Source organism: Capsicum annuum, chromosome 7 (assembly GCF_002878395.1).
Source record: "Capsicum annuum cultivar UCD-10X-F1 chromosome 7, UCD10Xv1.1, whole genome shotgun sequence".
Lineage (NCBI taxonomy): Eukaryota > Viridiplantae > Streptophyta > Magnoliopsida > Solanales > Solanaceae > Capsicum > Capsicum annuum.
The window spans coordinates 201654242-201671597 of record NC_061117.1 but is presented as its reverse complement, the minus strand read 5'-3'; the positions used below and the strand labels follow the sequence as shown (position 1 = coordinate 201671597).

At 35.1% G+C, this 17356-nt stretch overlaps 2 long non-coding RNA genes across 2 annotated transcripts; both read left to right on the top strand.

Annotated features, from left to right (window-relative positions):
- Window positions 1-9523: 9523 nt before the first annotated feature.
- Window positions 9524-13345, top strand: LOC107877304. The gene is made up of 6 exons (XR_001676306.2): window positions 9524-9630; window positions 9821-9966; window positions 10635-11083; window positions 12392-12497; window positions 12816-12966; window positions 13135-13345. It is a non-coding gene; the product is annotated as an uncharacterized LOC107877304 (long non-coding RNA).
- Window positions 13346-16100: 2755 nt separating this feature from the next.
- Window positions 16101-17103, top strand: LOC124900087. Its single transcript, XR_007057734.1, has 3 exons — window positions 16101-16180; window positions 16261-16307; window positions 16807-17103. It is a non-coding gene; the product is annotated as an uncharacterized LOC124900087 (long non-coding RNA).
- The last annotated feature ends 253 nt before the right edge of the window (window positions 17104-17356 follow it).

Genomic DNA, 17356 nt, shown 5'->3' with positions numbered 1-17356 from the left:
AAAGACTATGTAATATTTTTTTAATGTAAAAAGTGTGAATTATTTGATTAAATAATCTAAATCAATTTTATATAAATATTAATGGACTAAATTTGCCTAAACGCATGACATGGATTGCATAAATAAAGACTACCCCGCCCAACGCCCCAAAAATAAAGATTTTACTATGATTAATATTTTTGTACAATTGCAAAAATATAAAAGATACAAATATAAAATCTACTCTTTTCTTGAATGTCATTTCCAACATGTATTTCCGAGAACCTGTACAAAATACTAATCGTAAAAATGTTAGTGACAAACAAATAATTGTCAAAATAAATTAAGAACTACGTATGTGTATATGTATATATAAAAATAGAATTTCATTAAAAGTGGGCTCAGATAAAGTTTTGAAATATTATAAAGATTTCATCATCGCCCGATTTATTTATTTTATTACGTATTTATATACGTAATATCCATCTTTTTATTTATAAAGGATCAAAAATCAACGGAGAATTTCTTCATCGGTCATATCGTGTAGTATCTTGTTCTTTATCAGCCAAGTTATGATGTGTAAATGACAAAAGTATCCAAAACCAATGCCTGATGCAAAACAATAGTCAACCAGTGGCAAAAAAATAATAAAAAAAGGAGCAAAAATAACAACAACAGCAAGAATAAGCAACAATAAATAAATATATGAATAAAATACAGTAAATATAGTGCCGTATGTAACAACAAGGATGGAGTTTCACAAAAAAGGAAGCTTCATCGAAGAATGAACTCTCCGACCAGATTTGTGACAAACAAGGGAGGGGGGAGGTGTTGGTGTTCCGACGTCAGTTTGTGGGTTGTTGGGTTGTAGTTTTGTAATGCCCCAAAATTGAGTTTCGAGACGTCACACGGTGCTTAGGGTCACAAGTGACCCCAAGCTAACCTTTCTACTGGCATAACTCATAAGCAACTTAATAAAATGCTTAAATCTGTATAAAATCAGCGAGAACATCAAACTTTTCTGAACTTGATCAATACAAATCTGAACTTTACAAGATTACAACTCTGTTTTTACCAAAATAAAATTGAAACTGAATACCTTTACTCTAATGATTGTCTATAAAGCCTCTACTAGTACTGACTTTAGATAGCCGGGCCATGACTCCCAACTATCCCAACTCAATACGACTGAAGTAGGAAAATAAAGAACTGCTCAAACTGTCTATCTTGCTCAAACCCTTGAATCAAAAGGATTCATCACCTGCTGACTGGAAGCTGCGAGCTGACTGAACCTGAATGTGCATACTAAGTCTTGTACTTACATTATGAGACAATGTAGCACATAGACGTATATGTGGATCAGCACTTTGGGAATGTACTGAGTATAAGGGGGTGTATGCAATTAAATAATCAATATCATAAATCCTTATAGAAAATATGCATGCTAGTATAGATGACTCGCATAGCTTGAATTAAAACCATCAAAATCATTAATAAGAAAACAGGTAATGTAAATCACGTGAGTCATTGTACTTCATTCTAAATCTGCATTCTTTCTTTATTCTCAAACTTGTAAGATAGATAAAGCCTTAAAACAACATCTTTCAGATCATACACTTTAATCTCATGAAAACTAGGAACTTCTTTAGAAATTTAAAGATTTTGACACTTGAGATCCTTAGAAATCATGGACTCATAGCTTTCAAAATACATATACTTGTTTCTTAGATAGAGTGGGGGACTACTTTGGGAGTTTCTTCTAACCGACATAAAACCTGTGAGCTACATGGAGTCCAACGTCTTACCCACGTTGGGGAGAGATTTTCTATCCTTGCCATCGGATAGAACCTTAACTTTAGTGATCACTATCTTAACCCACTTGGGGTATATCAGAAACTTACGGGGGCACATAGTTCTGGGGCATGAGACCTCGGAATCAATTCCAACTTAGTGCTAAATACTACTCCCTTACTTAGCACAGAACTTTAGAAAATACACCTTAAAACATTTCAATAATATGCAATGGGACCCAAAACATATCCCCTTTATCTCAAAATCAAGAATGTGGATTTCTTTCTTAACTTAGGGTCAAAACTCACTTCTTTCTTGAAATCTTGGTAGACTTATCATTAAACCTTTAAAGATCTCATACTAATGGAAATATGAACATACTTCTTGCAATTCTTTAAAAGTCATCAACAACTCATTCTCAAAACTCATAATTCAACAATAAGGTTCAACTCATAACAACAAGTCTTGGGAATACTTGAAAATATGGAATCAATATAGGAATGTGCAATTTATATCATGAACTCTCAATTTATATCATAATTAAATAAGATAATCATGCAATTCAAGACTTGAACAATATCATAATCTCATAAACTTGAAATATAGCAAAATAATATGAATTCATCTTGGAAATACAAAATTCTTTAAGAAAAACTAAAACTTTTGGGCACAAGAACGAAAGGGTGTTCTTGTTCAAAACCCACATACCTTAAACTTAGAGTATTTGGATGACTTTAAAAAATTTGTAAGGTTATTCACGAACTATTGGGTGTCCCTTATAGCCCTCTTAACGGGAAATTCAAATATGCAAGAATTATCAAATTCTCACGGTTGAATCTCGAGATAATTGGGTTTTTATGTTGAAACCCTAACCTTATGGTTGAAGGTGTACAGAGAATTTTGAGATGTTTAACTAAAGAGAATGGAAGATAATACGCTCCTTGAGGGTTATAAGTCGTGGGAAGTGAAGGAAAAAGTCTAAAATACCCTTACTAAACCGCTTCCCAGTTGCTGAAAATCTAAGGCTGGACATTTGTGATAGGCCATCAGACTTGTGATAAGTCATCACAAATGTCGTCACTGGGGGGCTAGAATTGATGGATTTTTGCCTAAGGCTGACGACATTCGTGATAAGTTATCATACTTGTGATAACTTATCAGAAATGTCATCACTGGGGGCTGGATTCTGCCTAAGGATAATGACATTTTGTGATAAGCCGTCACAGACGTGATAGGTTATCAGAAATGTCGTCACTCAATTTTCCAGGTTGACATGCTGGAGTAAAATGGGCATAAATTTTTTCTCTGGTATCGAATTTAGGTGAAATTAATATCGTTGGAAAGATAATTTGAAGAGATTTCATTTGATATATAGTAGGCCACCCAGTTTGTAATATACAAAGAGTTATGGCAGATTGAAGTCGACTCAAGTTTCGACACTCACTAAAACTCTAACAATAGGAAAGCTTTCAACTTGACCTTGAGTTAGAGGATCTCTATGATCTCAATTCATGCTCAAATAGGTTCTCACACTACATAATTGATTAACATACCAAATTTGCATAGGACTTATGACTTTTGGAACATCTACTCGTAGAAATGACGATTTTCGTTCTAGCCCAAAATGCTGGGTGTTACAAGTTTATGGTTGCTTTAGCGGTGTTTGTGGCTGGCCGGCGGTGGTTTTGGGTTGTTGGGCAACAGGAAAAAAGGTGGAGAGAAAGGCCATGGTTGGGTTTCATGGTGGTCGCCGGAGCTCCGATGGTGGCAAGTGGCAGTGAGGGTTTGAGAAAGAAGAAGATCGTGAGATGAGAGAGAGAGAAAAGATTAAAAATCATCTTTTATGAAAAATGTTTTTTAAAGCAAATAACCTCTCCTCTTATTAATTTATAAATAAAAGTGGCACCCGTTATTACCAGAAAAATAAGTTAACCCCCTCCTGTCTCCTGAGCACTTTTTTTTGGTCATAAGTTATTCAAAAGATAAAAATATCAATCCATCACCTCAAGTTTCACATTTTTAAAAAGTAACGAGATCTTGACTTGATTGATTTGTTGTTCTAGGTATTAAAATAAATAAGCTGATATTATTATTCTAGATTGTATTAAATAATGTACAAAATATGAATGTTGATGTATAATTAAAAAAAAATATAAACTACAAATATAATATAATTATCTTTAAAAACATATTATGCTATAAACAATTATAGTTATAATATGTAAAAAGAGAATTGTAGTGTTATGTTATTTATGTATGCAGATGACTCTGCAAAAATATTAAAATGATAATAAACTGATAAAAATTCTAAAATTTATGAAATTAAGGATAATTATCAATAAATTATGCAAAGTTAAAATATGACAAAAAATTGTAAAGTAATGATGATTATCAATAATTTGTTAAAATTATAAAAAAAAAAAAAAAGGATAAAAAATTATATTTTGTGTCCTTTAACAATCAGAAAGTTTGAAAGCATTAATTTAAGTATGGAGAGCCAAAATTGGGTGTCAACAGTTTGCCTCTTTTTGTTTGAAGATGATATAGAAATCTTCATACGAAAACATAGATATGTAGCCAATTTTTCTCAGCAAAAAATATTTTTGATAAAAAATTTGACCGAACTTAGTTTAGAGTTGCCTACATACCTCGAGTTGCATGAGGATCAAGTCAGGTGTAGTTCAAAAAATTAGGCAAATTGTCTTGTTGTTAATGGTAAAAGACCGTGTGAAATGATTATTGTGAGAAGAACTATTTGAGAACAAAAATGTTCATTTGTTTTCGATGCAACTTTCAAAATTTTCCCAGTATCGAGATATGACATACTGGGGATGCAAGATTGTGTACTTGCTGGGGAGAAAGAATGATTACGGAATTGTGACGATTGCACTCTGCATAGAGCTCCCTACATATCTCGAGTGTTATGAGAATCAGGTCAATGTAGTTTGAAAAAGAAAGTAGGATAAATTTTGAGGTTGTTCTCAAAATTTTCCTTTCATAACTAACAATGTCTTCTGGAAAAAAAAAACAAAAAAATCTTGTTATTGGATTGTATTTCCGACTGAAAAGATATATGACGTCTCCGATTGTCTACGGGGACTTGAAGATGAATGGCGTCTCCAACTGTTTATGGGGACTTAAGAATAAAAGATGTCTCTGATTGACTACGGGGACTTGAGAATAAAGGACGTCTCCGATTGTTTAAGGAGATTTAATGGATGATATCTCCAATTGTCTATGGAGACTGATATTGATTTTTGTCTTTGATTGTCTCATCTCCGATTGTTTATGAAGACTATGCATGATATCTCTAATTATTTATAAAGACTGATGACAAATGTGCCTCCGATTGTCTATGGAGACTATGTGATGAATGTTGTCTTCGATTGTCTATGAAGACTATGTTGATGAATGGTATCTTCTATTGTCTATAAAGACTGATATTGATGAATGATGTCTTCGATTATCTACGAAAACTGAATAATGTCTTCGATTGTCTACGAAGACTGATGTTGATTGTCGTCTCTGATTGTCTACAAAGACTATGCATGATATCTCCAATTGTCAATGAAGACTAATGTTTATTGTCGTCTTCGATTGTCTACGACGATTGTTCATGATATCTTCAGTTGTCTATGGAGACCGATGCATGACATCTCCAATTATCTATAGAGACTGATATTAATTTGTCTTCTCCGATTATCAACGAAGAATGATGTATGATATCTCCAATTATCTATGGAGATTGGTGTAAATTGTCATCTTCGATTGCCTACGAAGATTGATGTTGATTGTCGTTTCCGATTGTCTACGAAGACTGATGTTGATTGTCGTCTTCAATAGTTTATCAAGACTGGTGGATGACATCTCCAATTATCTATGGAGATTGATGTTAATTTTCTTCGCTGATTGTCTACGAAGACTATGTATGATATCTCTAATTATTTATAAAGACTGATGTTAATTGTCATGTTCGATTGTCTACGAAGACTGATGGATGACATCTCTAATTGTCTATGGAGATTAATGTCAATTATCGTCTCCGATTATCTATGAAGACTATGTATGATATCTCCAATTATCTATGGAGACTGATGTTGATTGTCATTTTTTACTGTCTACAAAGACTGTGATGAATGACGTCTTTGATTGTCAGCGAAGACTATGTTAATTGTATGATATCTTTGATTATTTATGAAGACTGATGTTGGTTGTGGTAAAGTCCTTTGGTTGTCTTCGGGAATTAATGCATGCTATCTTCGATTGTCTATGGAGACTTGATGATAAAATGACATCTCCGATTTTCTATAGAAACTATGTAATGAATGATGTATTCGATTGTCTACGAAGACTATATGATCTCTCCAATGGTCTATGAAGACTTGATGAATGAATGAAGTCTTTGATTGTCTACAAAGACTGGGACCTTCAACTAGTGAGGTGATTGAAATCTAATAACCCTCTCGACTGGTAGGGCTATTGAAATATAAAAAGCCTTCGATTAACCGAACAAATGTAATAGACATTTAACTGGTGGGGCTATAGAAAATATAAAATGCAGGTATTTGAAGGTATGTGTCTGAAAGGAAAAGTCAAAACGTTTGTATTTGAAAATTAGAACCTTAAATAAAAAGTAAAAATGCATGTAGTGGGTGCCTTGGAAAAAGAAAGAAGAAATTTGATGTAAGTGCTGAAATATAAAAAAGGTACGGTTGGGTCTTGACTTTAATTGGTACCAATAATTAGTAGTGTGTATAAGAATTCCCCCATCTCCTTTCCAGTTAATCGAGATCGACTTCAAGTTAATACCTAGAGTTTCAAGTGGTACCTTAGACATACCTAAGTGTCGACAAGAGTAGCTCCTCTTGCTTCAAACAAAGATTTTGAACTATACCTATCCTCATGTTTCAAGTGTCCTCTCCAGAAAGAAAGTCCCGTTTCACGCACATTTGAGTAATTTTCTTTTTTGAATTCGAAGACGTCTAAAGAAATACGCTCACACTCAAAAGAAATTCAATGCATGTAATTGTGATATCATAGGCTTGACCTTGATGTAAGTATCCACTAATGTGAGAGCACTTGGAATAGGATCTTGTAGGACTTGTTATTGGCTTGTAATGTAGGCTAGAGGGTGGGTAGGATAATAGTTGGGATGAAAATGACTAATTCCTAAATGAGCGGTACATTGAATTTGTGCTTTCGACGTTTTTTGCTTCTTGACGCGTGATCTTTTAGTTTTTCTTCGTTGCCCCTTGTTTTGTATTTACTTCGATTTCTTTTTAATTTTGTTTCCCCTTTTTTTTCCAAGAAACTATATTTTTTTTTTCCTTTTTTTTATGGGAGGTTTTGCTCCTTTTAAAGTAATTTTTTCATTTTTGTTCATCTGGGATAATATATTCTTTGCATTTTGCGTCTTTGATCTTGAATCTTCATTCGTAATTTGCACGTATTTAGTGCGCTCAAGGAGACAGGATCAAGAGAGGGATAGTTCATGTAAGCACTCAAAAAAGTACAGGCTCAAATACGATTGTCCAAAGAAAAGGTTTTAGGCTCAAATGAGGAAATGATAGGGATTAATACCATTTGGTAGATTGTGAAAGGTACAATCGGGTAGCCTACAATCCTTTCCTAAATCAAGTGTAACTCATAATTTCGCCTCAACAGATATTTAGGCCAAGTTCTAGATGAGCAATGCATTGTCACTGCTCTTAACTTGGGAGATATATGGTGAGAAGCTAACACTTGTGTACTACATCCATGTGATGTGATAATTTTGTCACCACGTTATTCGGCCTTGATGTCAAATTTGGCATCCGAGTCCAGAGAGGTGAGTGAAGGAACGACCAAGGGTAGTTTTACAATTTCACAGTTATAAAAATCTTATCTTTCACAACTCTAGAATACTCCATTGTCAAATCTTAGCCATAGACACAAAACTTGTATCATCAGAACGTTAATGGCCTATTTGTAAATGAATTGGCATCCGCATCTACTTAGCCATAGACGCAAAGCTTTTCCTCCATTAGGGCTTAAAAACATCGTCAATGTTTTGATGGTAGTTTGTATGCCAATGAAAATTTATAGAATTGTTTAAGATGGTATGCTCAGATTTGTGTAATAAATTCAATACTTATAGTTTTAGAAGAGTATCAGAATGTTTATTGGGGATGTGTTGAACAGTATCCATCCAAGGTTGCTCCCCTGTGACAATATTTAGTTGGTAAAGAAGGATATCTCCTAAGCCTTTCTGTAAATGACCCTGTGAGAACATATATGGTATCATTCATAAATGAGGTGGGCCGTCTCTCTCTATTTCTTCCTCCTTTTTTGTGTTCACGAATAAATGGATCTTGGGTCTAACTTAAACCAAAAGCTAGCTTAAGAGGCGAGAACTTTCCCAGGATATAAAAGCAGACAACTCTTTTCGTCAACCAATATGAGATACCTGATAGTGTTGATGGAAAACAATAAACGATGTGCATGTGGATGTGGAGATGTGATTTTTTATTTATTTTATACATGTTTTCTTATGCCTTTCTTGTGATGTCTATTTATTGATAGTCGACAAGTATGATAGAAGCCTTATGCTTCCTGATTATCCTTTCTTAAACCAAATTTTATAACAAATTGAAGTGAAAAAATGGCAAGGAATGTACCCTTCCTGATAGTTTTAGACCATTAATATCTTGCTAAGTAGAATATATAATTTAGCTTCAATATGTTGTGTTTCATTGCATATGTGTAGCATTGTTCATCTTAGCAACAATTGTATTTAGTACATGCTTTAGTAATATCAACACAAGTCCCATTCTCTTTTTCGTTTCACCAGTTGGTAAGGAAAGTTTTAAAATATACCGCTTCTTTGTTAATAGACCACTGCCTCCAGCATTCAGTAAATGTTAGATATTGTAGAACCTCCTTTGGACGCTTGTGTACAGCTCTGAGTTCACATGCCACTTATTTTCAGGAAGAACTACAACCCTACTTTTCGTTGTCTAGAGTTATGGATGGTCTTTTTAACCTTGTAAACATGCTGTTTGGTATCAATCTTGAGCCTGCTGATGGATTAGCTCCGGTAAGACTTAGTTCACTTGCCTCTTCTTTTACCTTTGTTCCTGCTCCTGTATGCAGCGCCAAATAGTATTGTTCACTAATGTGTGTGATTTCTAGGTTTGGAACCATGATGTACGATTTTACCTCGTGAATGATTCCTCTCTAATTCCTATTGCCTACTTTTATTTTGATCCATACTCTCATCCATTTGAGAAATCTGGAGGTGCATGGATGGGTGGAGTTGTTGGCCGAAGCCGTATATTATCACGAGATGATGCCAATGCTAGATTGACTGTTGTGCACATTGTTTGTAATCAAATGCCACCAGTTGGGGATAAGCCCAGCCTAATGACATTCCATGAGGTAAGCATGTGTTTTGACTCCAAATGCCTTCAATTCATTGTTTGTTTTTTTCTGAAATGATTGGGCTAATAACTCAATAAGTTATTGTTCTGCATGGTATGGCATCAGCTTTGGTTAATCTCCTACTTGTTAGGCTTTGCAACACAGTGGGTGTTTTGGTACTTTCCTTTTGGGTGGGTACGAGTGGTGGTGTGAGGGACATGTGAAATGTTTTAGCAGATATTTTAACTAATTTTATGTTTATGAAATCTTTTTAAGATAATGTAAATGACTATATCAATGTTGGGTAATCCTGTATACATGGAGTATCTTCTATTCCTCTCTTTCTTTATTATCCGTGGGGAAACATCCCATGGCTGGGTTTTCTCTTTCTTCTTTTAAATAAAAACCCCAGGTTACTGTGCTTCTTGTTTCGAATCCTCTTGCTCAAGTTCTCAACTGATGGTAAAATTTTATGCACTCTTGATTCCTTGATTAGCTTGTTTCTGAGATACATGATGCTTCAAATCATCTGCAGGGTTGTATCTATAGTTCATGAAAATTTATGGTAGTATAGTACCAAACATTTTACTTTTACAGAAGTACAGTTACCATCAGGCGTGTTTTTGGCATTGATTATGTTCTGCTTTTGTAGGTTGAAAATGTCTACCATGAATTTGGACTCGCCCTTCAGCATATGGTAACTAAGCAGGATGAGGTTTTGGTTGCTGGTATAAGAGGCATAGAATGGGATGCCATGGAATTACCATCACGGTTCATGCAAAATAGGTGCTATCATAGGTATGGTGATGTCTTTGCAATGATACTCAATCCGTTTAATTTGGTTGGATACCTTTATTGCCATTGTAGTTCTGTATACATGTATTTGGCACTGAATTGTTCTCATTGTAAGGTTTTTCCCCTCATTCTAGGCATACTTTGCCTCGTCCAGACTGATTTTTAAATTTTATTTCACATGCAGTGTTAATTTGTACTTCTATATCTATATCTATATCCAGATCTCTCTCTCTCTCTCTCTCTCTCTCTATATATATATATATATATATATACACAAATATATATATACACACACTATTATATATGTATGCCTTATCATAACCTTTAACTATGGAGTAATGTTTTAAATCAATGAATTTTAGATGTTATTGGGGTTGTTCAAAGTGTATCTCCGACAATGAGCATACGAGGAAGAGTAACAATGAGACAGTCCCAAAACGTGACATGACTATTGCTTATGAGACGTATTAGCATGAATCCTTGCTTGATAGTATCTTTTATCATGAGAATGGTGCCGTAGTCTGATACACTAACCACTCCTTATCTTAGTTTCTTACTGTTGAATCCTTTACTATGCTCTGTACGAAGAAATTTATCCTGAGCTGAAGTTTTTTTTGTGCATCCATCTATAATCGCTTTTCTTTTTGTTTTCCCTGGCTTTCTCTCTGCAGAGCTTGAGAAACACATTCCTGATCTCCACGTGTTGATTTCGACCCCTTTTCATCCTGCCTATGTCACGGCTGATAGAATCAACAAGGCAAAAAATTTACAACTTCTGCCGACTGCTGGAATTGGATCAGATCATGTTGATCTGAAAGCTGCTGTTGCTGCTGGATTGACAGTAGCAGAGGTCACTGGAAGCAATACTGTCTCAGTTGCGGAAGATGAACTGATGCGAATCTTAATTCTTGTTCGAAATTTTCTGCCTTGCAGGACGTATTGGCAGACTTTTACTCCAACGATTGAAGTCATTTTACTGTAATCTACTTAACCATGACCGGCTTAAGATGGATCTGTAGCTGGAAAGTCAAAGCGGAGCAAAGTTTGAGGAAGATCTTGATAAGATGCTTTCGAAATGTGACATAGTGATCATCAATACGCCTCTTAAATAGAAAACAAAGTAAGGTTTCTATTTCTCTAATTACATGTCGTAAATCTATACAACAAGAATTATTGTCAAAACTTCTTATATTCAAATTATTTTAACAATGAATTAATGAGGAGATGGACTAAACAAGGTAAGGTGAATATTCATTGAGAATGAAATAAATATTAAGTGAAGGAGAATTTTAGGACTCACTCTTTAGTATCATCGTAATTTTATTTTCTACCACTCTATCATCGTAATTTTATTTTCTACCACTCTAAGATCATATACACCGTAGTTGTATATATAGATTCTCCTATTCTATTCCCTAAGTTAAGTAATTCTCTTGAGCCTGGGAAAGACGAAAGACAAAGGATGACAAGTGGCCATATGTAAACACAGGGGGAGTTTGTTCCTTCAAGCGTGTTTTCTATGCTTCCCTGCATCAAATCTATAGCAGATAATTCCTTTCAAAATGTAAAAAAAAAAATTAATAAATAAATAGTAATTCAGTTACCTTCATTGGCTTGTATAGCTTGACAGTTTTCAATGCTTCCTTACGAGTCAGTTGATAGTACTTTATACCTGGTTTTTACTCCTTGTGAATTTTAGAGGTCTAATTTTGTTTACAATTTCTGTTTTATGCTTTAGGAGGAGAATGCTAAGGTTAACTAAAAGTTGATCATTTTCGTTCAATTTCTGTTACAGGGGATGTATTTTTAAATAAGTATGCTTTTTCCCTTGTATTTTCACCGAGTAATTAATGGAAAGGAACTTTACCATTTTAAGAAACTAATTAAGTAATAAATAGAGGAAGAAGAACAAAAGAAAAGTGAAAAAATGGTGGGTGAAGTAAGAGAATATTGAGTTTGTTTGGTTCTTTGAGGAGAGAGAGAAAAAAAGTGTTTTTTTTTTCCTCTTCCACTTTAAATAAATATGCATACAAAGAGGAAACTAACTTTCTCTCTATATAATATATATAGTTTCAAAAGCATAGAAGATGATGGATGAGCCACTTCTTCCTCCTTTCTCATGTTCCCCAGACCAGTAAGGGCTGAGAGGAAGAAAATTTGAGCCCCTTCACGTATACATAGAGCTCCTTAGCCATATAATACAATTAACCACTAAATCTGTATAGTATTTTAGTTTAGTGCGGTCTATCTGATCACTAGCCTATGTTGCTCAGACTCTTAAAAATATTGGTTGTTGCGTGCGTGTGGGATAGTAAAAAGAACTTGATATTTGTATATCCACAATCTCCTAAAAGTACAAGCATTGAGTATCTTACTCTTGGTATAACTTGTTAAGTTGGTGAATTCGCAACATTCCCTATAACTACAGGCAAGAACAATATGAGAAATCTGCTGCAGGAAGAGCAGCTCGTGCACAAATGACAGCTTCTGCCAAGCAAACAACGAATCCGAACCAAGGAGAACCCGTTCTTAAGGTACTATCCTTGTTACTGATTACTAGTAGTCGTTTTCTCTAATATATATTTACTATTTTTTAATCGTATCTACTTCTCATATTAGTTAAAAATAGTACTCAAGTATTGGTCCAAATCCTTTCTTTTGAGATTGGTGCTTCACAAGTCAAGTTTAAATACTCAAAATCTCAAATATATCTGAAAATAATACTTTGAGTTTTTGCTCAGGTTTGTAAATACTCTGTTTATTCAATTTCCTTAGGCCTTTGTTTATTTTGTACTTTATGATATTATAATTGCAAGCAAACTGAGAAAAGCTTGTTACCGTAAATTTTGCAGTTGCGGTATGCAGCTGGAACGAAGGATATGCTAGACAGGAGATGAGGGCACATAATGCACAACTTTATGCTGCAGTGTCGTAGTGGTTAGTTCTGTGGTGAGCGTTCGATCGGTAGGGATGTTATGACATTAACTGCAGCTGCAGCTACTGGTATGCTTTTGAATTGCTTAATTACGTCAAAAATTTTCTCTAATTTGGAATGATATAGGAAAATTAATGATATTGTGTTGTTAGTATAGTAATCAAGTCTGGTAGGCGATGGATTTGATTTGAGTTGTATATGCATATTCTTTTAATTTATGAGGTATTATTTTGTAGCTCTCTGTGATGCGGTTTACATTAGAGGCTAGAACATCAAACGAAGCATGGAACATAGCAGCAATAATTCCTGTTGATAAAATAATGGGAAGTGGCAATGGTGGTGGTAGAAATGGTAGTTCTAGCAGTGAGCTAATTGCCGAAGAGAATTTTCTTGAAATTTGCAGCAGAGAATAGCTTGCAAGAGGTGGTGAGCTCCTAAAGCGTACTCGCACAGGTACATAATTAAGATCTTGATTATTCAAAATTTAAACTAGTAAACTATGAATTATTCACAGTATTATATTATGGTTTTCTTGAAATTGAGATGAGTTATTTTTAAAAGCATCAACAACTGAGGAATTTGTGTCTTTCCACTTTTACCAAATCATTGAAAGCCTTTGCTATAGTTCATTACTCACTTAATGTACTTCGAAAAACGGAGGAGTTATTTATCATGGTAGCTGCATATCATGAATTTCTTGTGATCCATTCTCTGATAGACAAGCAAAGGGATTAGGATTTAATTTGAGACACCTTTGAATTTCATTCCAATAACAAAATCATGGAGAATTTTCTTGTGGGTTATCAACTTCAACATAGGCAGATCTCATGGGACCCTGCCGAAGCAGCTTTCTTTCTTCAGGTAGTGAAGTCACTCCGGTCCTGTATACGTATTTAGAAGTTCACTGAACATCTATAAATATTCGACTGTGAACAAGTTATTACTGTATATTAGTTTGAGGTTCTATAGGAACTCATAAACGTCAAATCCTGGATCCGCTTCAGCTATTGAGTATTGAAAAATGGTGCTCTTACCTGAGGCCTCACAACATATTCCCTTTGATTTGAGGGTCTCAGATTGCTTGCTGGAAAAGAAAATTCCACCCAGAATATATTGATTTGGTTGTGCATCAAATTCAAAGCCCACGAATCACACAGGTATAACCTAAGCTTTAGTAAAAGGTGAAGTAATTGTTTACACTTCGCTCATTGCATGGTTGTGTCGCGCAAATTCTACCTAAGCATAAATATTGAAGCATGTGCACAAATTTAGTTGAAGATGGATTAGCTTATTTTTAATTTGAGTTTTTCAGTGATTGGTGGTGGAATGTATTGGCCACATAATTTATGATGTGCATCCTTTGTTGCAATGTTAGTACATAATGCCTTGTAAAGGTCTTTACTTAGCAATCGGATGCATTGTCTTCTACAGCAGTTCCCATAGCTCTTCACCATGCATGTCCTCTTGCTATTTCAGTTTGCTATATTGTTATGAATTCTGTTTTTTCGTGAAATCTTATCTTGATTTGTTTGAATAGTGAGCCTCTCTTATGGGGCTTGTGATTCTCTATGCAGAAAAATGCAAAGCAGAAAGATGTATTCACACACTAGAAAACCGAAATAGGAATTCTAACTAGTCTAAGATTTGTATGTCACGTGTTTAGTTTGGAATAACTCCTTAAGGAAGTCAGTACGATAAGTAGAATTGAAGAGTCCATTTGTTCTTGTTGAAGCTCATTTGTAATCAGAAAGGGGAAAGAGTTTATAGTTCAAACCCAGTCAGCATGAAGGTAAAGCAGGCATGAATCCAAATCTGGCCTAATTTTGATTGATTGCTGTACATGTTGACAAGAAAGTAGAAACAAGGTGGAGGATATTGAGGGATGGAAAGAAACATAATGATGAATTGTCTTGAGCTTCATGTCAGCTTACTTAAATTATTATGCGCTAATTATCTATTTCCTAGCTGTAAGTTAAGAGAGCTGCGTTAACTTGTTTCTGTTTTTCATATCTTAAATAATAAGAAAGTCTTATGGAAACCAAAGTCTGATTTTCACCTGTGCACTTATGCAGTAGAAGAAGCTTTTTTGTTACTCCATCTGATTCTGTTGCAATTATTGCTGCCAATGTCCAAGATGCTAATCCATATTTCCAGTCCTAACCCAAGGTCTGAAGCACTCAAGCCTTTTATGCACCTCTGGCTTTGGTCCTTGCGCATCACAAATTTGACCTGTATATTTTGTAGGGTTTGGCTCGATCAATGCCCACTAGCGGTTCTCTAGATCGCGTTGCCCAAAAGCTAAATCTCCCCTTTTTTGAGGTTAGAACTTGTTTACTGTTTCTTTAGTTTTTGATGATGTTGCACTCTTCAACTATACTTCTGAAGTTATGCCCCTCAGGTGCCAACTGGTTGGAAATTCTTCGGTTATGTAATGGATGCTGAAAATTGTCAATCTGCGGCGAAGAAAATTTTGGGACTGGTTCTGACCATATCCATGAGAAAGATGGTATATGGTATGTTTACATTATCAAATCGGGTACAGTTCTTCGGATATGTTCATTTCCTTGCTCCATTTTGATGCTGTGGCACAAAGGCAAATAAGTATGAGAACATCTATCTCCTATATTGTTAGTAATATAATGATGGTATTGTTGATTGTACCCCTTCTTTGAACCCTCATTCTGTGAATCTGCTGTTGGTTACTCTTCCATTTCATCTTAAATAATGCCGGTGGATATTGCTGTGTCCCCTTGCGATATGAGAGTTTACTCGGCCTTGAGCTATTCTTCTTATAATCTGTATCACCAAATGAATTGTTGCTCTTCTCATTCTCCTCTTTGGTACATTGTAAACCTTAGCTCAGTATAACAGCTATCAACTCTTTGTGGTCTTAACTTCTGAACTTGGTAACTGACAGGGCTGTTTTAGCTTGGCTTTCAATACTAGCATATCGGAACAAGGATAAAAAATCAGGGGAGAAATTGGTTTCGGTTGCTGATGTTGTGAAGGAGCACTGGGCCACTTATGGAAGGAACTTCTTTTCGAGATATGACTACGAGGCAAGCACATTTTGTTATATGAACACTTTCTGTCTGTTAAACACCTTTTTGCAGATAGTTTTAGTTCGTCTTCTGAAGTGATTTGTGGATTGCTTGATGGGGCAGATGATTAACTGCAACACTTTGTCATAATTTTCTGACCAGGAATGTGAATAAGGAGCAAATAACATGATCGAATATCTTCGGGATTTGATTTCTAAAAGCAAGGCTGGTGATAAGTATGGTAAGTTTCTCATTTAAAAGTTAAATTTATCAAGATTCACAGCATTTTATGTTCTTTAAGTGACGAAAGTTCTCCCACAGGAAGTTACATCCTAGATTTTGCTGATGACTTCGACTATACTGATCCAGTAAGTTCTGAGATTTCCTAGGAATGCATATGTCTTAACTATTTTCCTGAAAATTTTAATTAGTTGCTGTGCATTCTCGGGTTGATGGAAGTGTTGCATCAACTCTTTCTTGGAATGATTGACATTATTGTTAGTAGCTGAAGAATTGTTTGGATGGGGAAGACGAGTGTTTAGCTGTCCTTTTTAACTCCTAATAACTTTATGATTCTGCAATACTTCTACAGTTTGCTCATATGGATGGACACTTTGTAATGCTTTATTATAATTTCATGTGTCTGATCTATATCATTACCAATATTTTTTCTTCTTGTTCTTGCATCAAACATCTCTGTCATATTTGATTAGGCTTTACTGTTGGCATTGAGATTATACTATATTTTGCCATAATACTCTTTCTAATATATTTTGCTGAACTTCCATCTGTTATTATCAACGAAGATAATGCTTTTTCTTTCCGGAGGTAAATATAACTAAAGGATGATGGTGCTTCATGTTACAGTGGTTGTTTCAGTATGAAGGCAAACAAGGTAGCTTGATCTATGAAATTGAACTGCAACTGCAGTATGGAATCAAACATAGACCCTTGAGTAATTGGCTTTCCTTTTTTGTCTATCTGTGACTATATCGACAGAAGCAATCGAACGTGTCTACTGCTGGAAGAATGAAGGAAAAAACTTAGAGGTCATTTGGTAGAGTGTATAAGAACAATACAAAATATAGTGTATTAGTAATGCTTGCATTAGTATTACTTGTATTAGTTATGCATGTATTATTTCTTATACATTGTCTGGTTTGATGTAGGGGTGTCAAGTGGGTCGGGTCGACCCGGCCCGAACCGTCCCGACCCGGCCCTAGTACCTAACCCGGCCAGGTTTGACTCGGCCCGGTAAGCCCTAGGGCTTTAGGGTCCCAAGCCGGTTATTTTGTTAAAATGGGCCTGGCTAACCCGGCCCGGACCAAGCCCAGTTCAGGCCCGCCGGTTAATCGGCCCAGCCCGGAAAAATTTTAAAAAATAAAAAGATATTTTGGATTTTGGGCCAAACTAGCTG